General features: G+C 39.3%; 1 pseudogene; it reads left to right on the forward strand.

The window, feature by feature from the left end:
* The first annotated feature begins 1789 nt into the window (after positions 1-1789).
* LOC146667569 (uncharacterized) lies at positions 1790-2862 on the forward strand (annotated as a pseudogene).
* Positions 2863-9952: the final 7090 nt, after the last annotated feature.

Genomic DNA, 9952 nt, shown 5'->3' on the forward strand with positions numbered 1-9952 from the left:
TAATAAAATTATTCCTCAAAAATACAACTTGCCTAATAATTCTGCACTCCCTGTATGAACAGTGCATGTATATGGTTACCTGCCCCCTTGCAAAACTTTGCTAGACCCGTCCCTGCACAGTTACCAGCTGTCAGTAGAAAAGGATCCTGATGTTATTTGTCTCTTAGAAACAGTTCATAACTTCCCTTCAACTCATCCATGTCACCTAAAATGTAAACCTGTTTCTCCATCACCTGTTCAGCTCTGATGATTCAGTAAGGACATCTGCTGGTTTCATCTTCACGTTTCCCTCTCACCACATATCCAAACCGATATCATGACCAGCAGCTGTTACAGCTGTGGCTCCAGCCAACATCAGCTGATACTAGAAAGCAATATTAAATTAATTCTAGCAGCAGCTGATCAAGCTTTAACCTGCTGCTGTTGTTTAGAGCGACCACCGCTGGTTTCCTCTTTCTGGCTCGAAATGTGTGATAAACAAACAAGAGAGAAGCAGGCAGAGCTGTGTTCAGTTTAAGAGAGAGGTTTTTGATACCTGAGAAGGAGTGCAGCAGCTCCATGGTGTCTGTGGCACAAGCAAGGTAACCATCAAGCTCAACTGCACTTTGGAGCCTTCTGGAGATTGGTCTGGAGAAGAATTCATCTTCATCAGATGACTCTCTTTGCTGATCCTCACTCTCATGCTCTATCGTTTAGTATTCAGGACAGACCATCAATAACTTACAATGTATTAGGTGAAATACTCACTTAAGCATCTGTTCAAATGTAAAAATACACAAAAATGGGATCACATGAATCCTTACCAGCCTCTGTTACATCTGCTCTGTCAGTCCAGGAAGTCTTGAACTTGGATAAGAGGACTGCAGCTGCAGCCAACTCTGGATCCTCCATCATCGCTCCAAAACGCTTTTGAAGGCCATTTTGCAGGGCTCTGATGAGTGGCACGCATGTCTTGCTTGATGTCTCCAGCCTGCTAAGTTTGGACAGTAGTTGTTGGATTACTGGCAGGAGCCATCCCATAAAGGAAGTGGACTCAGACTGAAGAATGTTTGAAGCTTTCACCAGTGGCTTCATGGTGGTACAGTACTCCCTAAGGAATGCAACTTCTGCAGGACTCAACCTGTAAGACACAACAACAAAACCCACCATGACTATAATAGGGATCTTCTGATTTAATATTAAGAGTCTGCTCACGTTTTTAAACATCCATTAAGGAAAATTCACAAAATTTGCAACCATATTGGTAGGTGTCCAATTTTACTCACACTTTCACCTTGAACTCCTCACAAATGCTCCTGATGGCATTTTCAATCGGGCTCTGGTACATGTCAGCTGAGAGCTGGAAGATTAATTTGAGATGCAGCTCAGCACTGTGTTCAAATTTTGTTTTTGTTTTTTATATAGGCCAGCTGATTGTAGGCCTGTGAGTTTTAAATGACTACAAATTTAATTTATTGTAATGACGGTGGTTATCCAAATAATAAGCTAAAACATTCCTACGAATTTAGCTGTTCAGTGGTGACGCACGAATCCTACTTCCGGGTCTAAAGTAGTCTGCGTTTAATATGGCTTTTGTATTGTTAACATGTTTAATGTTATGTATTTTCTTCTATTTGATCTCAAAAAGCTCCTAAAACAGTCAGTGATCACTGTTGACCTCCCTCGGCTTTTATTACCGCTAATCATTTATTTAAGATCAGTTTTTAAAACCTTAGGATGTAACTACAGCCCAGCCCATGCAGCAGTATATGAATGACTAACCTCGTATTGTCATTCAGTCTGACATAAAATGCTTTTCTCTCATCCTCTGCTCAAACTAACAGATGTAGGTCTGTTGCTTTAACACTGGGTGTCTATTACATTCCTAATGTTATTTTAAAAATTGTTTCCTCACAGGGCGTCTTGACTATGTGGTTGAACGCCCTGCAGAAGAAGGCCTTCCTGAAGTCATCAGGATCCTGGATGACAGTCTCCAGAGCTCCACCTCTTCTGGTGAAGCTCAGGACGCTGATACCCAGCGTATCAGCGAAGGTGAGTATGGTGAGTATTTTATCCCTCTCTCACCCTCACCCTCTTCTGATGAAGCACCAGATGCTGATGACGGTGAACAGCAAGGTGAGTATGGTAGGTATTTTATCCCTCTCTCACCCTCACCCTCTTCTCATGAAGCACCAGATGCAGATGACGGTGAACAGCAAGGTGAGTATGGTGAGTACCCCCCCTACCTACCTGTAGATGATGAAGAGTTTAGTGAACAGACTGACAATTCATCTGACTGGAACGACTCAGAAGAGTGGGGGGATTGGCTTAGCGATGACTCTGGGTATGACACCATGGATGAGAGAGATGATTCCCCCTCTCATCCGGGAGCACCCTCCAGAGCCGTTTTGGCACGATTGGCAACGTCCTATTGCTCCAGGTGCTGCCCCCATCGCCATGCCGCCTTTCGGCCAGGCCAATGCCCCACTCTTCCCTCGAGTTGTTGCCCCAGTTGGTGATCCGCCAGCTGCTCCTCCCTCAGCTGCTCCCTCTGCTCCTTCCTCAGCTGCTCCCTCAGCTGCTCCTCCCTCAGCTGCTTCTTCCTCAGCTGCTCCCTCTGCTGCTTCTTCCTCTGCTGCTTCTTCCTCAGCTGCTCCTCCCTCAGCTGCTCCCTCTGCTGCTTCTTCCTCAGCTGATCTCTCTGCTGCTCCTTCCTCAGAAAAGAGAAGCAGAGAAGACATCTGCACCGAAGAGGTAAGTGCAAAGAGGTGCAAGGTGAGTGACCAGTTTGATGCCCCTTCAACATCCTCAGGTAGTTTTGGAGTCAGACGTTTCTGGGAGAGGCCTTTTAGCCTTTCCATGGATGACAGTGACTCTGATTAGTTTATGTTAGAACGTGTTTTTAAACTTTGTTTTTACAGATATAAGAACATGTGACTCGCACATGTGAAATGTATTGCTTTTTTTCTTGATATGTGACATTAATATTAATATTACATTGTGAATTAAAGGTAGTTTTTTAGTTGTTATTACTTCCAGTTATGTCCAAGATGGAGCAAACACCCCACCCAGAAGACAGCCTTACCCCGACCAACCCGATGAGAAGGATGGATGACCAAGTGAAAAACGGGAGAGTGGTGCTGTGTTCCAACTATGTAAGTTATCACCTCACATTGACAACAAACTGTATTGAAGACAAAATTCTTCCAATAGTTGGTATAAATCATCATCCTATGTCAGCAGCACTGTAGGTTTAGCTTTATTTATATTTTTCATGTGTATACGTTGGGTTTAAAATTGCTTTTTAACAACATACTGCAGCTACCAACAATGAAAATGCTGTTTTGTGTTAAAATGACGTCTTTCTTGTGTTATTACTTTGCAGGGCAGCTGAGAGTGGACAGAGCTGCACAGAGGACCAAAGATCCACTCTCAGCACTTCATACCTGACTGGCCACAGCACCAACCCTCCTCACCCAGGGTGAGGAGGGTCCTGACCCCGCCTGCACAGAGGGAGTTGTGAACATGCACTTCTGTGTTGGTGGGTTTAGGATCCTCCTCACACTCACACTGATGAAGACTGTCACTGGAAGATGTCTCCATTGCATCAGCAGGACGTAAGCATTTGTAAAATATTACAGTTTGTGATGTTTTATACATATTTTTATTGCATCATTTAAAACTATGAGATATAAAATAAACCAATTTTCATAACATTTTCTGTGTATTTAGTTGTTTTCTTAATAGGTTCTTTGGAACATCATTGCAACCTGTCAGCTTTTTATTGAGGATTTAGAAAGTTGCTGGTGGCCCGAGTGTGTAGAGTGGGGTGTTGTTTTTGTCACATGGTGAAAGTGACCTCATGGGGAGCAAAGAGAACAACTGAACAATTTGGGGATTCACAGACTTTCGTAATCGCTAAAAACAATTAATAAAAATTGTTCTGTGTGAACTAAAAGCTCAAATATAAACCATCCTGACACTGACACAAATGATCTGCTGTTTATAAGCAGGACAGTGTTTTCATGAGCCTGGATGAAGCTAATTTGCATGAGTTTAACCTGCTGGTCAAAAACTTGCATGACTCTGATATCACTCTAACTTTCTTCTGTTTATTTATTCATTTTTGCTAATTGTAGTAGATTAATATGTTCACCAACTGATTGTTGGCCTGAATGTTTGAATGTTTGCAGTTTCAGGTCCTACTGATCAGTTTTAAGTATTGTAGAAAGTGAGCAGCAATTGAATCAAGTCCTGGGATGAAATGGGACAAAAGGGTAATGTGACAGCCACATTAGTTCCCTTCCCTCGTTTAACAATGTGTAAGCAGACTGCTTTAACCTGCAATTTACTGCATGTTGTTAGGCTGCATGGTACAACCACAGTCTGCTAACCACCCGTGGTGATCGAAGGTTTTGAGGTCTTGCTTGAGCTACTGATGAAGTTTTATCAAAGCTTGTTAAGTTTCCCAACCACATTTTATCCTGATGGTCCAAGGCTTACATCTTTATGCTCACAGACGTACTTCTGTAATTAATCAGTGACCGATTTATTACTTTAAGTTACAGTGTGAGGGGCATTAATGAACATAAATCAGATTTAACTGGATTATGTGTTTAGGTCAAGAGACACAGACCTTCATCTTTAAGAGGCTCTTCTTGAATGTCTAATCACGATGTTTGTGTTTGTCTGCAGCATCACTGCAGCAGAGAGGGTATAACACAAGGCCACAGTCATGTGGTATTCTGTCCTGCTATTAAGTGAATAAAATACTGAAAAAAACATCTAGACACTAAATACAGTCACTGTCCACTTCATTAGTTACACCTGCCAGTACTGTTTTGGACCTTCTTTCACCTTCAGAACTGCCTTAATTCTTTGTGGCACAGATTCAACAAAGACCTGGAAACATTCCTCACAGATTTAGTTTCATATTGATATGATAGCATCACACAGTTGCTTCAGGTTTGTCGGCTGTGCATCCATGTTGCAAATCTTCTGATCCACCACATGCCAAAGATAATCTGCTGGATTGACATCCGTTATGAGTATACTGTGGTCATAAAACGATGGACATGGTCAGCAGCACAGCTCAGAGAGCTTGTACCTCTGGAAAGGCCACCTGAAGTTTTCACCAGCGAGTTAGAAAAGAACAGAGGGTTCCTCAAACAGTGTTTCCTAGTGTTTCATCAACAAAGTAGAACTTATTCTTCAGACTGTGCAAAATTTGCTTTCATGGTTATCCTGCTGCGAGGGTGAGCTCTGAGATGGGCCGAAGCCATGCTGAAACCAAACCCAAATTTCATTGCAAAGTGTTTATGACAAAGGATTTAGCTGATGCTGCGGGCAATAGGCTGTTTACCCTTAACCAAAGTGAGAGGAGGTTTAGCTCTTTATCTCACACCTCATCGTCCTTATGACTGCTCCATTGACTTGCTTACTGGTCCTCCTTCACCTTCCAGTAATCAGTATAATTTTTAAACCCAAATGGGTCGTTTCGGTTATTTGAAAATAGCATTTTCAGCAAACACACCAGGAGTCTTTCAGGCCCTAGTCAATGACATCCTTTGTGACTTCATCATCCACATTTTCTTTATTTCAACAATATTCTTAACTTCTCCCAGTTGTTTTATACCTGTCAAGTCCTTCTCAAATGTCTCCTAGAAAAAAACATCTCAATTTAAAAGGTGAGAAATGTGAATTTCATGTTGATTCAGTGTCATTCCTGGGCTTTATTGTTGAAAAAGGTCATTTAAGAGAACACTCAAAGTGGTTGAATGGGCAGTTCCCTCAAACAGGAAGCAGCTTCAACAATTGCTGTTTTGCTGACTTTTACTACCTTTTATGATTTCAGAAAAATAGCTCTATTGTTATCATATTCAAATTTTATTTGTCACACACACAACCATACACTGTATGACATGAGGTGAAATGCTTGTAGCTGTGCAATGCAATGCCCGACCATTAAATGACAGTGGTTTTACAGTATTTACAATTTACAGGTTATTACAAAATTTACAGATTTTACTTAGAAATTTACAGTAAAAATGTGCAAATAGCAGAAAGAGATTATAAATTATAGGAAGTGTGCATGAAGAAAAACCAGAGTGCGTGTGGTGATGTGATGTGTGTGAGAGTCCAGTCCTACACCTGGTTCAGGGCCCGAATATCCACATTTTCTTTATTTCAACAATATTCTTAACTTCTCCCAGTTGTTTTATACCTGTCAAGTCCTTCTCAAATGTCTCCTAGAAAAAAACATCTCAATTTAAAAGGTGAGAAATGTATGGAAGCCCGTTTCCGCCACTAAAAAAAAAAAAAAAAAAGCTAGTATCCATAACTCGAAATTTCGAGTTATTTTCTCGAAATTTCGAGAAATATAACTCGAAATTTCGAGTTAGCTCTGCCAATCAAAAATATACGTGAATGCGGTCGCTTTCTTGTTACCCGGAAGCATATTACGCAGGACCGCGCACTCAAAAACGGATCCCAAAAAATTAAAGTATGTTTGCTGATAGTAACACCATGTGATTCAGCTAATAACACAGGGATTTCATCATTTGTGAAGCCAGGCTGAAAACACTCAGCAATCTGTGCATTCACGACTGGATGTAATACCGGTAGCTTAGCTGTAGCATTTGTAGCTGAGGGCTTCAGCTTCCGGGTAACATGGAAATGACGTCATTCACGTAGATTACTGATTGGCAGCACTAACTCGAAATTTCGAGTTGCTTTTCTCAAAATTTTGAGTTAATATGTCGAAATTTCGAGAAAATAACTCGAAATTTTGAGTTATGGATCCTTTTTTTTTTTTTTAGTGGCGGAAACGGGCTTCCATAGAATGTGAATTTCTTAGAGCAGATTTTAAATAAATGGAGACAAAAGAGGCTGGCTGAAGTGAATAACTAAATCACTTTGGAGGTCACACTCTTGATGCGGTCTGTCTTCAGTGATCGAGGCCTGTGCCTTGTTGAACCTCTGTGCACATCTGTCTGTGGAGGCGGGATCAGGGAAAAGAAGTTGCTACATGAAATTAGGATCTTCAGCTGGACTAATGCTGAGTGTAGCTGAATGTATGGGCATCTTTCAGGACTGTACACATCCACAAATATGGATTATTTATAAACAGCTTAGTGTTTATACATAAAGGAACCAAAAGTTCACATCTATAGCTTTAAATTTGGACAAATCTGTCAACACAACCATCATGAATAGAATAAAATACAAACAAACACTGAAACTAATGAAAAATTATACATGATATATGAACTGTGGAACCTAACTGAAAAATAAAATTCAGAATAAACAAACTCACACATTATATGAAAGGTATAAACTGATTTGCAGGCTCACTATGCTGCACTGCCCCCGTGTGGTCACAACGAAACACAACAGCTTCTCATTTTCTTTTCCTCACTAGGCGCTGCTGAAAGTGTAATTTGAATTATCCCTTCACTAAAAACAAAAAACTAAAATACAAATAATCACATTTCATCATTCTTAATGATCTCATTATCAGTTTCTATTATCCATCTACATTCTTACTGACTCGTCTCACATCCACCCTCTCTACTCAGCATCCTCCAGTTTTTATTTTTCTTTCCTTCCAGAAGAATCAGTCAATATAATCTGTCATCACCAATAAAATCCTGAAAGTTTATATAAGAAGGACTTAGAAAATATCTTGTGTAGTATTTTGCAAGACAATCCAGCAGTTTTTAAATGATGAATTCATTTATTAATGGAATAAAGTTATCCAAACGTGCCTGGCCTACTATGAGAAAGAGGCTCAGGTTAACTGGCTTATTGTCAGCGGCCACTTTAGCTGGTTGTTGTAAAATCTGTGGGGAGCAGAAAACATCAGCCGTTAATCAGTCTTTCATTTTATTAAAATGAAACAGTTGATTTCTCAGTGCCACAGACACTATCATACTGTACAGGCACTCATAATAAGGCTTCAGTTCTCTGAGATCTGAGAGGAGACGGTTTGTATGAACTAAACCACGAGAAACAAAGTTTATCTGGACAAACTGACAGACAAAAGATTAACAAGCAACCTGACAATTAATAACAATATGAGACAATATAAGTTCTAGTCACTTGTTTTCTTTATTATATATTTAAAAAGAGGAGATGTTGAGTAATACATTCTTACATTTATGCAGCACTATGATCACACCAAAACGCAACAGGTTCTGAACATTGATCATTTCCTGAACTTTGACCTCAGTACTTGTTGCTGAAAGTAATCTTAAAGTACTTTTTTATCATCATGTCAGGGAAGCTTTGAATCAAGTTTACAAATACAAAAAATATATAAAACTATCAATTGACTAACTAACTAAACAGACTTTTCTTCCCTGGCTGATGTTATTTTCAGTAAAACATTAACCAACACTTGTTACCTGTTATTACATGTTATACAGCTGTTATACAGTTTTACAGATGTTAGGATTTTGCATCTTAATAAAAACATTCTAGTGTAATTTGTGTAATACATCATTGGTATTTACCTCATTTTAAAGCCTGACAAGGACTAGATTATATGATTTACATCCTGATATGTTAAATTCTAGAAACCTGTCCTTAGTTAAATGCAGGAGTGAAGTAAATGTACAGATTTATTCCACCACTGTCAGCATCTCAGAGACACAGCAACATTAACTGTTAAAGGAAAAATCTTCTTTTCCCCCACTGTCTGTGAAATCTATGATCTGTCCCTGTGTCTTTGTAAACGTGACTCTACAGAGAGGCAGGGAGAGTATGTGGTGTGTGTTTAATGCTCACACACTAGCTGTAGACTCTCCACTAAAGCTTGTGTAGCTGACAGTGATGGGATTTCCGGCTCTTTTTAGAGAACCGGCTCTTTCGGTTCGGCTCACTAAAAAGAGCCGGCTCTTTCGGCTCCAAAAAGGCTCTTCAGGTTGTTTTGTTGCTTTAATTAATTTATTATTAACAACAATATAAAATTATGCACAAAAGGAATTACTAATGTAAAAAAAAAAAGTGGTTTTATTTTTATATGTTTATATATAAATATATGCGGTGGCCCCCAGAGACAAAACACGTACAAACTCCAAAACACATTTCTAGCATGAACTGAACTTCCAAAACAGAGCTACCTAGATCACTTAAATTACACAATTGAAAGCATGAAACCATATGTGTATTGTTTGTGTATTTATACACAAGCATTCATAGTCAAATAATTTTTTAAAAAAAAGTTCATTTACCTGTTACTACCACACACCAAATCCGGTCGTTGGTACTTGCTGGCTTGTGTAGCCACTAGGTAACAAAAGTTCAACACTGCGCCCTAGCATCCTGGAGCACTTCTGTTGTGTTTTGTACGTGTTTTGAGTTTTTATGTGCTTCGGAGTTTGTACGTGTTTTTACATGTTTTGGAGTTTTTACGTGTTTTTTAGTTTTTACATGCTTTGGAGTTTGTACGTGATTTGGAGTTTGTACGTGTTTTTACGTGTTTTGGAGTTTTTACGTGTTTTGGAGTTTGTACGTGTTTTTACATGTTTTGAAGTTTGTACGTGTTTTTACGTGTTTTGGAGTTTTTGCATGTTTTGGAGTTTGTACGTGATTTGGAGTTTGTATGTGCTTTGTCTATAGGGGCCACCGTAAATATACTTTTATTTATTCACTCCACATAAAATGTAATAAATAAATCATATAATACAAAAACCAACTATTCACATTTAAACTTTTAACTATTTAAATTTTCAGCTTTTTCCTTTTACAAATTTAAAGTGAAACAACACAAAACACTGCAAGCCACAACACAATTAAATATAAATTATAATATGAAAACAAAAAGAAGATGCACATTCTCTGTCATATGGACCTGCATGAATAAACTTTCCGAATCCTTTATCATCTGCAACTGAAAATAGTTGTGGATGATTACTATACCTTTCTAATGTGATGTTGTTGTCCCTGGCTCTGTCTCTCCCTCTGGCTCTGT

The sequence above is a fragment of the Rhamphochromis longiceps genome, linkage group LG6 (assembly GCF_057381845.1).
Source record: "Rhamphochromis longiceps isolate RC_006_pf linkage group LG6, R_longiceps_female_GT1.1, whole genome shotgun sequence".
NCBI classification, from domain to species: domain Eukaryota; kingdom Metazoa; phylum Chordata; class Actinopteri; order Cichliformes; family Cichlidae; genus Rhamphochromis; species Rhamphochromis longiceps.